Here is a 15,292-nt window from a genome sequence, read left to right as displayed (position 1 = left end):
TGGGTCTCCATTCTCGATTATCGTTACTGCAGCAGTAACGATGTAGTTCGTCGCTCCTGCGGTAGCACACATCGCTCCGTGTGACACCGCAGAAACGAGGAACCTCTCCTTACCTGCCTCCCAGCCGCTATGAGGAAGGAAGGAGGTGGGCGGGATGTTCCGGCCACTCATCTCCGCCCCTCCGCTGCTATTGGGCGGTCGCTCAGTGACGTCGCTGTGACGCCGCACGGACCGCCCCCTTAGAAAGGAGGCGGTTCGCCGGACACAGCGACGTCGCCGGGCAGGTAAGTATGTGTGACGGGTCTGGTCGGTGTTGTGCGGCATGGGCAGCGATTTGCCCGTGTCGCGCAACAGATGGGGGCGGGTACCCACACTAGCGATATCGGGACCGATATCGCAGTGTGTAAAGTAGCCTTTAGTCACATGACCAAGACTGTATCTGTGTCCCTACAACACACTTGAGACAAATGTGTGTGTGAGCCTGCATTGTGGGGTATATATAATATATTATAGAGCTGGGAAGGATCATTCTAAGCAGTGAGCTGTTCCAGTATTTGTAGGAAAATACCCAGTAGAAGCATCAAACACAGCACCAATACCTCCCATCAGTATTCCACCACAGTGCCATGTAACCCATGCCCTACACTCCCATCTACACCAATACTATACAGGCACAAACTAGTATATCTGACTAAAAGCCCCCAAAATATGAAGAACGGCCTATAGTTGAGTGTGGATATAAAATCTATGTGAGCAGAGCTAGAATAGAAATCACTGATCGCATTGAAGTCATTCTGACCATAAATCACCATGATATCAAGGTGAGGAGTTGTGTGTTACTGCTGGGAGGAAAGGGTTAACAGTGGAATATTAAGGTGCATTTCTGTGTGCAGTGTTACTAGTCAATGTAACAATTCAGTATGAGCTGCTCTTGGTGCCGGGGGAGGGAGATGCTCTCCTGAGCAAGATAGATGGGGAATGAACATGATATCTATATAGTGTAAGGCAGGGGGTCTCAAACCAGGTGATCATGTCTGATCAACTGGTTACATTATGTCTGATTACCTTGTCTAACAGTTTTTTCTCCCCTTTCTTTACCTTCCAGGTTCCCATAGTCACGTGAAATATCCCTGTTGCACTTGATTACGGCTCACTATTCACTATAGGATGTCTTATATCTAACATCACACTCTCACCCATCAGCACTCTATAGGTTTGTATAAGGTATGCGCTTACACATCCGGTCCTCCATAGGTATTTCCACTTATGTAACACTATCCCTATGATCACTCATAACTCATACCCTTGTAGTCAATTACAGCCTCCTCTCTCCCCCCCTCCCCTTCTCCCTTTCCATCTATAATTTTGCCAGTACAATATTAGTTTACATTAGGCACACACTCACATATTCCTTTCCTTAGTGATTTATTGTAATTCACATTCACATACAATTCTCTATGCCTGCCCCATTACTACATTCATACCTACTTGACCCTATCCTGATACCCCTTGTCTCACCTTGTTGGTCCCTACACCTGTTATCATGTCCTTTCCTGTGTCTGTCTTGTCACACAACACATTTTAGCATATAACTTGTGCTCCTTATTACCTGTCCTGCCTATTAGAATTATGTCCATTATGTCCATGCATGGCCCAATGAATCAAGTCTGTACTTCATATTCATGGTTTAAGCCTTTGGGTTCCAATGTGCCCAGAGTATATATCCAGAAAGATTCCCTTTCTTTGAGCTTCCTAATTCTATTGCCTCCTCTGTGTATGGCTTGGACATGTTCGATGACTTGGAATGTTAATTGGATCACTGTGTGATTATGCGTCACAAAATGGTGTGGGACTGGTAATAGAATCTGCTTACAATGTATTGTTGACTTGTGTTTAGCTCAAAGAAAGAGAATCTTTCTGGATATGTACTCTGGGCACATTAGAACCCAAGGGCTTAAACCGTGAATATGAAGTAAAGACTTGATTCATTGGGCCGTGCACCATGTCACCAAGTGTCCAATTGCATTGTCCAATGGCTCACAATGGTTATGCGTTTTCATTGGATGGATAATCGAAGCCATGTTTTTTTCCTTTCTGTTGGGTTTGTTGTGTGAGTAGCCTATAGGATTAAGTTGGTTACCGCAGGCAGTGGATTTAACTTCCTGTCTTTGGTCCAGTGGTAGATGGATTGTCTGGTCTATGAGCTGTTATTGGTTTGAATGCAGGTGAATGCCCATGGGCTGCTTATGACTGTGTAAAATAGTATTGATTCATGATGGACTACATGTAGATATCTTCAGTCTTTCTATCCACATCATTTAAATGAACATTATCCATGCAGCTTGAAATCCATCCAATAAGAGAAGCAACCTTGTACAACCAATCTGATAAGGGCACAGTATATCCTAAGGGAAGGTTATGGCGGATGCAGGAAGATGCGCACTACACCCTACCATGCTCAAACCAATGGTTATCAACCTGTTCAGGACTTTACCCCATATTCCAGATGTGGCCTTACAAGTGATTTATAGAGGGTTAACAATACGTTGGGATCACCGGATCTAATCTCCCTTTTTATACACCCTAAAATCTTGTTTGCTTTAGAATAAACAATAACATCATAAAGGTATAAGATGACGCCATTATTAGCGTCACCATACCGCTACTCTGCCTTCTAAAACGGTCTCTGCTCAAAACCAAACATGATGCATTGCAGGCGGAGCGCGATGAGTTGCAGCAAGAAACAGTAGTGGGTGTGGGTGATAACACACAGCCCAGCCTCGTCTCATCACAACGTGCAGTGGAGGACTATGACGAGGAGGAGGATGAAGACATGGAGCAAATCTCCGGCCAAATTGAGGATATGACATGCACACCAGTCATATCCTCGGTTCAGCGTGGCTGGCCAGAGGACAGGGTAGATGAGGAGGAGGAGGAGGAGGAGGACAGCATGTTCAGTCAACGTGTTGGTCAGGCTACTGAAGTCCTGGCTGTTAAGAGTCTGGCGCACATGGCTGACTTTATGGTAAGCTGCCTGTCTCGTGACCCTCGCGTTAAGAACATCTTGGCCGACAATCATTACTGGTTGGTAACACTGTTAGACCCACGCTACAAGGAGAACTTTATGTCTCTTATTCCCGAGGCGGAGAGGTCAACCAAAATGCAGCAGTTCCGGAAGGCCATAGTCACGGAAGTAGGCAAAGCATTCCCCTCACAAAACGCTAGCGGCATAGGTCAGGAATCAGTGGACAACCAAGGCGTACAGCCGAGAGAGGCACAAGTCCAATCCGCCAGAGGTAGGGGAACAGTCTTTAAGATGTGGGACAGTTTTCTCAGCCCCTCACGTACCACAGCCCCTGAGGTGCGGGGTAGTGCCACAAGAAATCCTAAGTTTGCCCAGATGCTCAAGGAGTACCTTGCAGATCGAACAACTGTACTCCGACATTCCTCTGTGCCTTACAATTATTGGGTATCCAAGGTGGACACGTGGCATGAATTGGCTCTCTACGCCTTGGAAGTCCTGGCCTGCCCTGCCGCTAGCGTTTTGTCAGAGCGTGTTTTTAGTGCCGCAGGTGGAATCATTACAGATAAACGCACCCGCCTGTCAACTGAAAATGCTGACAGGCTGACTCTGATCAAGATGAACAAGGGTTGGATTGGGCCAGACTTCACCACACCACCAGCAAATGAGAGCGGAATTTAAAGTTTGTAACGGGAATTTGCCATGTACCTCCAGTCACCCATGGGTACACACTTCTGGACTTTGGATAATCGCTGGACTGCTCCTCCTTCTCCTCATGCGCCACCATGATGACCGTTACAAGAGTTAGGCCTTTGTTTCAGGTATACCCCCAGTGGTAATTTTTTTCGCCCATTCTTTGCAGAATGGACATTACAACGACAGGAGACCCGCTCCTTTGCAATGGGAACAATGTTTTGAGGCCCTCATGCACGTCTCTATGCAGGGACAACGTGGAGCCTCCCAATTTTTGGCTGCCCTGCCAAAGGGCTATACTATAATACACCCACTTCCTGACAATGGACACTTAATGTTTTGAGGCCCTCATGCACGTCCCTATCCAGGGACAACGTGGAGCCTCCCAATTTTTGGCTGCCCTGCCAAAGGGCTATACTACAAAAGACCCACTTCCTGACAATGGACACTTAATGTTTTGAGGCCCTCATGCACGTCTCTATCCAGGGACAACGTGGAGCCTCCCAATTTTTGGCTGCCCTGCCTAAGGGCTATACTATAATACACCCACTTCCTGACAATGGACACTTAATGTTTTGAGGCCCTCATGCACGTCTCTATCCAGGGACAACGTGGAGCCTCCCAATTTTTGGCTGCCCTGCCAAAGGGCTATACTACAAAAGACCCACTTCCTGACAATGGACACTTAATGTTTTGAGGCCCTCATGCACGTCTCTATCCAGGGACAACGTGGAGCCTCCCAATTTTTGGCTGCCCTGCCTAAGGGCTATACTATAATACACCCACTTCCTGACAATGGACACTTAATGTTTTGAGGCCCTCATGCACGTCTCTATCCAGGGACAACGTGGAGCCTCCCAATTTTTGGCTGCCCTGCCAAAGGGCTATACTATAATACACCCACTTCCTGACAATGGACACTTAATGTTTTGAGGCCCTCATGCACGTCTCTATCCAGGGACAACGTGGAGCCTCCCAATTTTTGGCTGCCCTGCCAAAGGGCTATACTACAAAAGACCCACTTCCTTCCAATGGGCACTTCAGGTTTACAGGCCCTCATGCACGTCTCTATCCAGGGACAACGTGGAGCCTCCCAATTTTTGGCTGCCCTGCCTAAGGGCTATACTATAATACACCCACTTCCTGACAATGGACACTTAATGTTTTGAGGCCCTCATGCATGTCTCTATCCAGGGACAACGTGGAGCCTCCCAATTTTTGGCTGCCCTGCCAAAGGGCTATACTACAAAAGACCCACTTCCTTCCAATGGGCACTTCAGGTTTACAGGCCCTCATGCACGTCTCTATCCAGGGACAACGTGGAGCCTCCCAATTTTTGGCTGCCCTGCCAAAGGGCTATACTACAAAAGACCCACTTCCTTCCAATGGGCACTTCAGGTTTACAGGCCCTCATGCACGTCTCTATCCAGGGACAACGTAGAGCCTCCCAATTTTTGGCTGCCCTGCCTAAGGGCTATACTATAATACACCCACTTCCTGACACTGGACACTTAATGTTTTGAGGCCCTCATGCACGTCTCTATCCAGGGACAACGTGGAGCCTCCCAATTTTTGGCTGCCCTGCCTAAGGGCTATACTACAATAGACCCACTTCCTTACAATGGGCACTTCAGGTTTACAGGCCATCATGCACGTCTGTATGCAGGGGCATTGGTGAACCTCACAATTTTGGACTGCCCTGGCAAAGGAAAATACTACAAAGACTCAGTTCCTCAAAATGGGCACATTAGACTCAGAGGCCTTTATGTACGTCTCTTCTCAGGGACATCGGAGTGCCACACAATGTTTTACGTAAAATCTTTCATGTATTGATCTCAAAAAGTAACATACATTAGCTCTATCTCACTATTGGGTATGTGCCCTTAACATTTCCGCTATGAAAAATCATTTTGGTGTCATTTTGGAAGGTTTTCTGGTGAGTCCGTAAAAATGGCGTAAAACGTGGACAAAATTATTCACAGCTGTGACTTTTGAGTGATAAATGCTTCAAGGGGTCTTCCCCATGCTGTTGCCATGTCATTTGAGCACTCTTCGGAGACTTTTGTGCCATTTTTAGGGTTTCTACATGCTGCCGGTGGTCATTTCACAAAAATACTCGGGTCTCCCATAGGATAACATTGGGCTCGGTGCTCGGGCCGAGTACACGAGTATCTTGGGAGGCTCGGCCCGAGCTTCGAGCACCCGAGCTTTTTAGTACTCGCTCATCACTACTAATAAACCTAAAAAATAAAAATAAATTAAATAAAAATCATGAATGTTGTGTTATAACAGGAAATTCGGTGTAAGAATGAATATCCGGGATGAGAGTTCAGCGAATGAGTTATAGAAATTGTTACAAAAAGGAGTGTGTACGGTTTATGCGTAAATTTTCAGAATGCGTACATGAAAATTATATGTATGTGAGAATGTCCCCCATGCTTTGTAAAAAGTTATTTATGAAAATGTAAATAAAATATATAAAAATGCCTAATTATTTATAATTTATGAGAAAGATATATATGTATGGAAGAATGTTATAAGGTGTCCAAGAACCATAAAGAAAAAGGGTGCATATATAATGTTAGAGGTCTAGAGTTCCACCAGGCTATATCACCCCTAAAGAAATAGAAAGAAGACCTTACTACCTGTGTACCCCAAAAAAAGCTATATTTCTTAGCCAGGATTATGGTGGAGATATGCACAAGTGAAATAAGAATATAAAGTAATACAATAAGATTATAAAACCAATATGTGTGCATTCATGCACCACCCGGTACGCTACCCTTGCCAAATTGTTCACTCTAGATCCCCACACGATCCATGAAGCCGTTCCCCCGGTCACACCGCCTGCTGCCGGTTCCCACTCATCCCTGGGGGAGTTAGGCGAGTGGTATCGAGAGCTACATGTCGGCACTGATGATACCCCCATACACCACAAGGAAGGGGTATACCGGGTGGTACAGGAGTATGAGCGGGTTTTTAGCAAGCACCCTCTAGATTTTGGGCAGATTAAAGGGGTTCAACACCACATCCCTACCGGTACACACTCCCCTATTAAAGAGAGATACAGGCCTATTCCCCCTGCGCACTACCAATGCGCCAAAGACATGTTGAGGAACATGAAGGAGGCAGAGGTTATTAGGGACAGCTGTAGTCCCTGGGCCGCTCCGTTGGTGCTGGTTAAGAAGAAGGATGGCACCATGCGGATGTGTGTGGATTACCGGAAGATTAACCAGATAACGCATAAGGATGCTTACCCTCTGCCCCGCATCAAAGAGTCCCTGGCCTCGCTGAGAACCGCTAACTACTTCTCCACCCTTGACCTCACCAGCGGGTACTGGCAGGTGGCCGTGGCACCGGAAGACCGAGAGAAGACTGCCTATGGGACCGTTTTGCTGTACTTGGATGATGTGATTGTGTACTCACAGACGTATGAAGCCCACCTGGAGCACCTAGCCGAGGTGTTCGCGTCCCTTGCCAAGTATGGGATGAAGTTGAAGCCCTCAAAGTGTCATCTGCTGAAACCCAGAGTGCAGTACCTAGGACATGTGGTTGGTGCGGAAGGTGTCGCCCCCAACCCCGAGAAGATCACCGCCATCCAAGACTGGCCGAGACCGACCACAGTGAGGGAAGTGAGGCAGTTTCTGGGCCTGGTGGGATATTACCGTCGCTTCATTAAGGGGTACACAAAGATGGCTGCCCCCATGCAAGACCTCCTCGTAGGACAGACCAAGGGTGGTAGATCCCTAGTAGCCCCATTGGTGTGGGAAGAAAAGCATGAGGAATCCTTCCGCCAGCTGAGAACAGCCCTGACCGGAGAGGAAATCCTAGCGTACCCTGACTACAGCCGCCCATTCATCCTCTACACCGACGCCAGCAATGTGGGCTTGGGGGCTGTTCTATCCCAGGTCCAAGACAGAAGGGAAAAGGTAATAGCTTATGCTAGCCGAAAACTCCGACCGACTGAGAGGAACCCTGAGAACTACATCTCCTTCAAGCTTGAGCTCTTGGCACTGGTGTGGGCTATCACCGAGCGTTTCCGCCATTACCTGGCAGCAGCCAAGTTCACCGCGTACACAGACAATAACCTGCTGACCCATCTAGATACGGCCAAGCTGGGCGCGTTGGAGCAGCGGTGGGTGACCAGGTTAGCCAACTACGATTTCACCATCAAGTACCGGGCCGGCCGTACCAACGTCAATGCCAATGCACTCTCCCGGATGCCCCACCTGTCGGAAGAGGGGCCAGAGGATGATGACCTCGAAGAGATCGAGTTGCCTGCATTTCACCGGCCATTCACTGAGAAGGTGCACGTCTACCAACAACGGGTGAACCTGGATCCGCTGCCCCGACAGGACTGGCAGGAAGCTCAGGACCAGGCACCTGCTGTCCGCCTGGTCAAGACTCTAGTGGAACAGGGTTCTGCTGGGATAGACCCTGCTGCCCCTGCCGAAGCCCAACGTCTGTGGCAAGAACGGACCCGGCTATACCTACACCAGGGGAAGTTGTATCGCGAGCTGATTAATCCAAAGACTCACGAGAAGATCCGCCAGCTGGTGATTCCCCAGGCTAAAGTGCCCACCGTCCTGCAAGCATACCATGATGGTGCAGTGCACTTCGGGTGGAAGAAGCTAGAGATGTTGTTAAGAGAGCGGTTCTATTGGAGTGGAATGCGGGAATCTGTGGAGGCCTGGTGCCGAGAATGTGGCCCTTGCGCATTGAGAAGGAAGGACGAGGCCAGCCAGAAGGCACCCCTACACCCGATCATTACACACCAACCGCTGGAGCTGGTTCCCCTTGACCATGTAAAGCTCACCCCCAGCCGAAGTGGGTACACCTACGCTCTGACCATCGTAGACCACTACTCGAGGTTCCTGGTGGTTGTCCCAGTTAAGGACTTAACCGGCCGCACCGCTGCTAAGGCTTTCCAGGCTTATTTCTGTTGACCGCATTGGTACCCGGAGAGGGTGCTTACCGACCAGGGTCCGGCCTTTGAAGCAGAGGTATTCCAGGAATTCTGCCAGTTGTACGGCTGCAAGAAAATCCGGACCACGCCTTACCACGCCCAAACCAATGGCATTTGTGAAAAGATGAACCACTTGGTCCTGGGCCTCCTCAAGACGTTACCACTGGAAGAGCGGAACCTGTGGCTGGAGAAGCTACCTGACCTGGTCGATATGTACAACAACATCCCTTCCAGCTCTACGAAATGCACTCCAGCATACCTGATGAGAGCTCGTCCCGGCCGGCTACCAGTGGATCTGGAAATGGGCTTGGAAGCTTCAGAAGCACTCCTGTCGACAGCTGAATGGGACACTCGGCGGAGGACACAGTACCGACAGGTCCAGGAGTATGTTGAAAAGAACTTGTGCCGGAGTCGGGGACAACAGGAGCAGTGCTTCAACAAGAAGGCGCCTGCCGGTTCCTTCCAACCTGGGGATGTAGTGCTGAAGCGGAAAAGAAGGGCCCACAAGCTGGATGATCAATGGGAAAAAAACCCGTATGTAGTCCAGCCCACAGGATGGGAGAATGGGAAGGCCTACCAGATCAGCCGTGACCAGGGGGGGACTTTGGCCACGGTTTCCCGAGACCACCTGAAGAAGTGCCCACCAGCATTGAGAGTAGCGGATGAGGCTCCAGTTCCCAGTCCAGTGGAGAAGGAAAAAGAGGTAATCCACACCATGATGGGTGATTTTCCAGCAGACTGGCCTACACAGAACGGTGCGGTGATCCTTCCAGTGATACTGTTCCCACAACCCGTGGATGAAGAAATGATGGAAACGGTTAACCGCGAGCCAGTGCCCAGGGATGTACCTGTACCCAGCTCCCCTACGCCTCCGCCTGCCCCACATGATAGCAGGGAGGAGGAACTGACTGTTCCCTCTGCCCCACTGCCTGTCACCACTGACACCGGACCCCGAAGGTCCACTTGCTCCAACCTAGGTAGACCCCCACTTAGGTACAGGGAAACTACTCTTTAAAAGGGGGGGGCTTTATGTGTTGAGTGTACCAGTTTAAAAGTTTTAAATGATAAGTAAAGATGATCAACCTCTATAAATCACTTGTAAGGCTACATCTGGAATATGGGAACCAGTTTTGGGCTCCATATTTTAAAAAGGACATTCAGAAGTTAGAGTCAGTTCAAAGGTGGGCAACTAGACTACTACAAGGAATGGAAGGCCTCCCATATGATGACAAGTTGAAAAAGTTATTAAGTGATTATTGGCTGCAATGGGGCTTTCTGGCTGGTGCCAGCCTCTCTTCTTAGCACACAGGAACCACAATCCCTACACCATGCTTCAATGGATTCTCTCATCCCAGCCCAGTAAAACTACATATTTTACACAGTCATAAGCAGCCCATGGGCATTCACCTGCATTCAAACCAATAACAGCTCATAGACCAGACAATCCATCTACCACTGGACCAAAGACAGGAAGTTAAATCCACTGCCTGCGGTAACCAACTTAATCCTATAGGCTACTCACACAACAAACCCAACAGAAAGGAAAAAAACATGGCTTCGATTATCCATCCAATGAAAACGCATAACCATTGTGAGCCATTGGACAATGCAATTGGACACATGGTGACATGGTGCACGGCCCAATGAATCAAGTCTTTACTTCATATTCACGGTTTAAGCCCTTGGGTTCTAATGTGCCCAGAGTACATATCCAGAAAGATTCTCTTTCTTTGAGCTAAACACAAGTCAACAATACATTGTAAGCAGATTCTATTACCAGTCCCACACCATTTTGTGACGCATAATCACACAGTGATCCAATTAAGATTCCAAGTCATCGAACATGTCCAAGCCATACGTAGAGGAGGCAATAGAATTAGGAAGCTCAAAGAAAGGGAATCTTTCTGGATATATACTCTGGGCACATTGGAACCCAAAGGCTTAAACCATGAATATGAAGTACAGACTTGATTCATTGGGCCATGCATGGACATAATGGACATAATTCTAATAGGCAGGACAGGTAATAAGGAGCACAAGGGATATGCTAAAATGTGTTGTGTGACAAGACAGACACAGGAAAGGAGATGATAACAGGTGTAGGGACCAACAAGGTGAGACAAGGGGTATCAGGATAGGGTCAAGTAGGTATGAATGTAGTAATGGGGCAGGCATAGAGAATTGTATGCGAATGTGAATTACAATAAGTCACTAAGGAAAGGAATATGTGAGTGTGTGCCTAATGTAAACTAATATTGTACTGGCAAAATTATAGATGGAAAGGGAGAAGGGGAGAGGGGAGAGAGGAGGCTGTAATTGACTACAAGGGTATGAGTTATGAGTGATCATAGGGATAGTGCTACATAAGTGGAAATACCTATGGAGGACCGGATGTGTAAGCGCATACCTTATACAAACCTATAGAGTGCTGATGGGTGAGAGTGTGATGTTAGATATAAGACATCCTATAGTGAATAGTGAGCCGTAATCAAGTGCAACAGGGATATTTCACGTGACTATGGGAACCTGGAAGGTAAAGAAAGGGGAGAAAAAACTGTTAGACAAGGTAATCAGACAAACATGACAAATAAAAAACAAGGAAGAATGGAACTCCATACATACTGGAACCATATATAGTGTGAACACGAAAAAGAACCGGGCGTTAGAAAAAATGTGCACGGCCCAATGAATCAAGTCGGTTCTTCATATTCATGGTTTAAGCCCTTGGGTTCCAACGTGCCCAGAGTATATATCCAGAAAGATTCCCTTTCTTTGAGCTTCCTAATTCTATCGCCTCCTCTGCGTATGGCTGGGACATGTTCGATGACTTGGAATCTTAATTGGGCCACTGTACGATTATGCGTCACAAAATGGTGTGGGACTGGTAATAGAATCTGCTTACAACGTATTGTTGACTTGTGCTTAGCACAAAGAAAGGGAATCTTTCTGGATATGTACTCTGGACACATTAGAACCCAAGGGCTTAAACCGTGAATATGAAGTACAGACTTGATTCATTGGGCCGTGCACCATGTCACCATGTGTGCAATTGCATTGTCCAATGGCTCACAATGGTTATGCGTTTTCATTGGATGGATAATCGAAGCCATGTTTTTTTCCTTTCTCTTGGGTTTGTTGTGTGAGTAGACTATAGGATTAAGTTAGTTACCGCAGGCAGTGGATTTAGCTTCCTGTCTTTGGTCCAGTGGTAGATTGATTGTTTGGTCTATGAGCTGTTATGGGTTTTAATCCAGGTGAATGCCCATGGGCTGCTTATAACTGTGTGAAATATGTAGTTTTACTGGGCTGGGATGAGAGAATCCATCGAAGCATGGTGTAGGGATTGTGGTTCCTGTGTGCTAAGAAGAAAGGCTGGCACCAGCCAGAAAGCCCCATTACAGCCAATAATCAACCGCTAGCCGCTGGAACTCGTTGCTCTAGATCATGTCAAACTCACACCAAGCAGGAATAGATACATTAGCCCACCATCCCACCCAAAGAGCAACTTCTGCTGCGCAGCTGGCTTTCTAGGCAGCAGCGCTATCGTGATGTCAGCGGGGGACATTGTGACAAGCCAGTGTTCCGTCACTTCATGTTGTGCACTGTTCAAACGGAAAATACATCAACAGGCAGACTACAGAAAAGCTTACTAACAAAGGTTAGAGAGGGGCTTTCTCAGAGGGCTTTTTACAGTTTGTCTATTCCCAATTAGCCGTTTAAGTATGCTTAATGAAAGTACTAATTCTTTCATAGGCCGCCCATTCTTAGTATTTGACGTTCCTTATATTGCGGTATCAGGCTTCGCAGCAGGTTGCAAAACATTCATCACCCATGACTGTCCCCAATTGGGCTCAGAAGCTAAATGTCTATCATGACCTCTCTTTTTGAAAGTCCAAGAGCAAGCAAACTCTTCCTCCAGGAGAGGGAGCCAACAGATCACTAAAGACATCATCATTGCTCAAAGAAAACACCGAAAAACAATGGAAGCTTTAATTGGAGTGGAATCTGATAGACAGCACCTGATGCCAAGTCTGCATCTTCTAACACCTGCAGTCACTGCAGCAGCTGAATCCAATGTGTCCAAAAGGGATCTATTCTATTCAATTGCAAATGATCTAGATAAGACTGAGAATAAGATACTGCACGGGACATAGCAGAGTTGGTCAAGTTGAGTGGAGATGAGTTTGCTATTTGGCACAGCTTTTGCATCAATAAAGCAAGTAAAAGGTGTGAAAGATAAAAAAAAGGGTGAAAGTGTGAAAAGTGAATTGGCCAAATTGAGGTGCATATAAAGTTTTTGCTTTCTTTCAATTCACTAATGGGGCTCATTTGAATCAGGTGAATTGAGTTCTGCTTTTGGAAACTGGGTTAAGAAGGGGTGCACCGGTCCTGGAGGTACTGCAATACCAGGTCAATGCGTGGAGTGGACAGAGCAAGATTTTTTCCATCTCCTTGTTCTAAAAATCCATTTAATATATGGTCCCCAGAGAGGGGACGTATCAGATATTAAACTGATAAGAACAGATTTAATTTTTTTTTTTTTCTGTTTATCAGTAGGACTTCAAAATAACAAAGGTGATCGCCTCCCGTTGCCTGGGAACCGTCCAGGCACAAGAGGGCTATGTGTCACCAGAAGGCGCACACACTTCCTCAAGGCCGGCAGACGTGCAATCCCAGGCACCTTCCAGTACCGACCAAGGTAGCGTCCTCCGAAACTACACTTGATCTTAGCCAAAAGGCCGAGAAGCTATAACCCGAATTGGTTACGGCCTTGAGTGGCACCCTGGCCTATACCGGACACATCTTAGGGAGAGGGAGACAAACCCACGCCTACAGAAGACATTTTGTCACCCAAGCCAACCCTTGAAAAGGCTGTTTTGCAGAGCAAAAACAAGAAGAATGATGCTTTTTGCAGCCGCCGCCCACTGCAATTAATCTGAATAACTCCTCCTCCTCCAAGCACCTCCCCTCCCCCTTGCAGTCTTTCCAATTCATGATACAAAAAGACGGACGGACAGGACAGGACAGGACAGGCTGCCTGACTTTCCGTCACTGCCACCCTTTGCCATCCTTGCCCGTAGAAAGCCCTTTCATCATCCCCAAACCCTAATCTTTTCCCTTCCCTTCCCAGCTGCGTCTCACTCCCTTTCATTAGGAAGTGAGCGCAGCCTTTTCTCCGTTCTGCACATGCGCGACGTTAAACACAAATGCGCAGGCGTGCGTTCCATTAGCCTCACTGCATTCCACTCCCATACAGGAAGTGGGCGCAGCTATTACTACGGTCGCACATAAAAGAACCCACGGCCACCACTGCACACAGCTGACTCCACCACAGGACACCCACTTCTACACCAACGCAGGTAAGACAGGATCGGCACCTCTATGCTCCCGTTACAATCAGGCTCAGTCACCATGTGATAACGCTCTCAACTCTTTAGTTGCAGGCTCCCCTTGCTTCACCTCCACTGGCTGTGCTGCCATTTCCTCTCCCACCTGGAAGGTATACTTTATTCCACTATTTTCCTGTTTCTCTCTTCCCCCTTTTCCCATAACCTACTTTTATCTGCATTTGTGGGGTATCTATATGCTATTTACATCATAGTTTTATTCATTAATATGGAAGGGAAGAGTGCCCATGAGAGTGTTGAACTGCGGAGAGCAAGAGATTAAGCTGCTCCGATTTGCCACCATTGATAAGCTATTCTCAGTAGATACACATGCTATCCAAACAGCAGCATCCACCATTGCTTCAGCCCACCCATTCAGTGACAGCTCACCAAGTCAGCCAGAGGAGTGGTGTAAGGAATTACACGTAGGCACTGACTCCACACCTTCACATCACAAGAAGGGGGTCTACAGGCTAGTGCAAGAATACGAGCAAGTCTTCAGCAAACATCCGCTAGACTTTTGAAGAATAAAAGGGGTCAAACACTACATCCCCACAAGTGCACACCCACCCATCAAAGAGAGATATAAGCCAAAACTACCTGCACATTACCAGTGTACCAAGGACATGTTGAGCAACATGAAGGAGGCTGGGGTTATCCGTGACAGTTGTAGCCTCTGGGCAGCTCCGTTGGTCCTGTTAAAGAAGAAGGACAGCACCACTCCCCTGTATTGAGGAATAGCTAGCTGCATTGAGAACTGCAAATTATTTTTCTACCCTTGATCTCACTAGTCGCTATTGGCAAGTGTCCGTTGCTGAGGCAGACCGGGAGAAGACCGCCTTTGCCACCCCGATGGGTCTCTGCGAGTTCAAAAGCATGCCCTTCGAGCTGTGCAATTTGCCAGGAACCTTCCAGAGGCTGATGGAATGCTGCTTGGGACACCGAAACTTTGAAACGGTACTGCTATACCTTTATGATGTTATTGTTTATTCTAAAGCAAACAAGATTTTAGGGTGTATAAAAAGGGAGATTAGATCCGGTGATCCCAACGTATTGTTAACCCTCTATAAATCACTTGTAAGGCCACATCTGGAATATGGGGTAAAGTCCTGAGCAGGTTGATAACCATTGGTTTGAGCATGGTAGGGTGTAGTGCGCATCTTCCTGCATCGGTAAAAGCTGCAGAAGTCCTTGAAGATTTCCGCTTCAAAGGCAGTGCCTTGA

The 15,292-nt window shown here is 47.4% G+C and overlaps 1 pseudogene; it reads right to left on the bottom strand.

The window, feature by feature from the left end:
- Positions 1–13,054: 13,054 nt before the first annotated feature.
- LOC142280692 (U2 spliceosomal RNA) lies at positions 13,055–13,261 on the bottom strand (annotated as a pseudogene).
- Between the last annotated feature and the right edge of the window lie 2,031 nt (positions 13,262–15,292).

The sequence above is a fragment of the Anomaloglossus baeobatrachus genome, unplaced genomic scaffold (genome assembly GCF_048569485.1).
Source record: "Anomaloglossus baeobatrachus isolate aAnoBae1 unplaced genomic scaffold, aAnoBae1.hap1 Scaffold_4615, whole genome shotgun sequence".
NCBI classification, from domain to species: Eukaryota; Metazoa; Chordata; class Amphibia; order Anura; family Aromobatidae; genus Anomaloglossus; species Anomaloglossus baeobatrachus.
The sequence above is the reverse complement of the archived record's forward strand: the minus strand, read 5'-3'. Positions and strand labels throughout refer to the sequence as shown.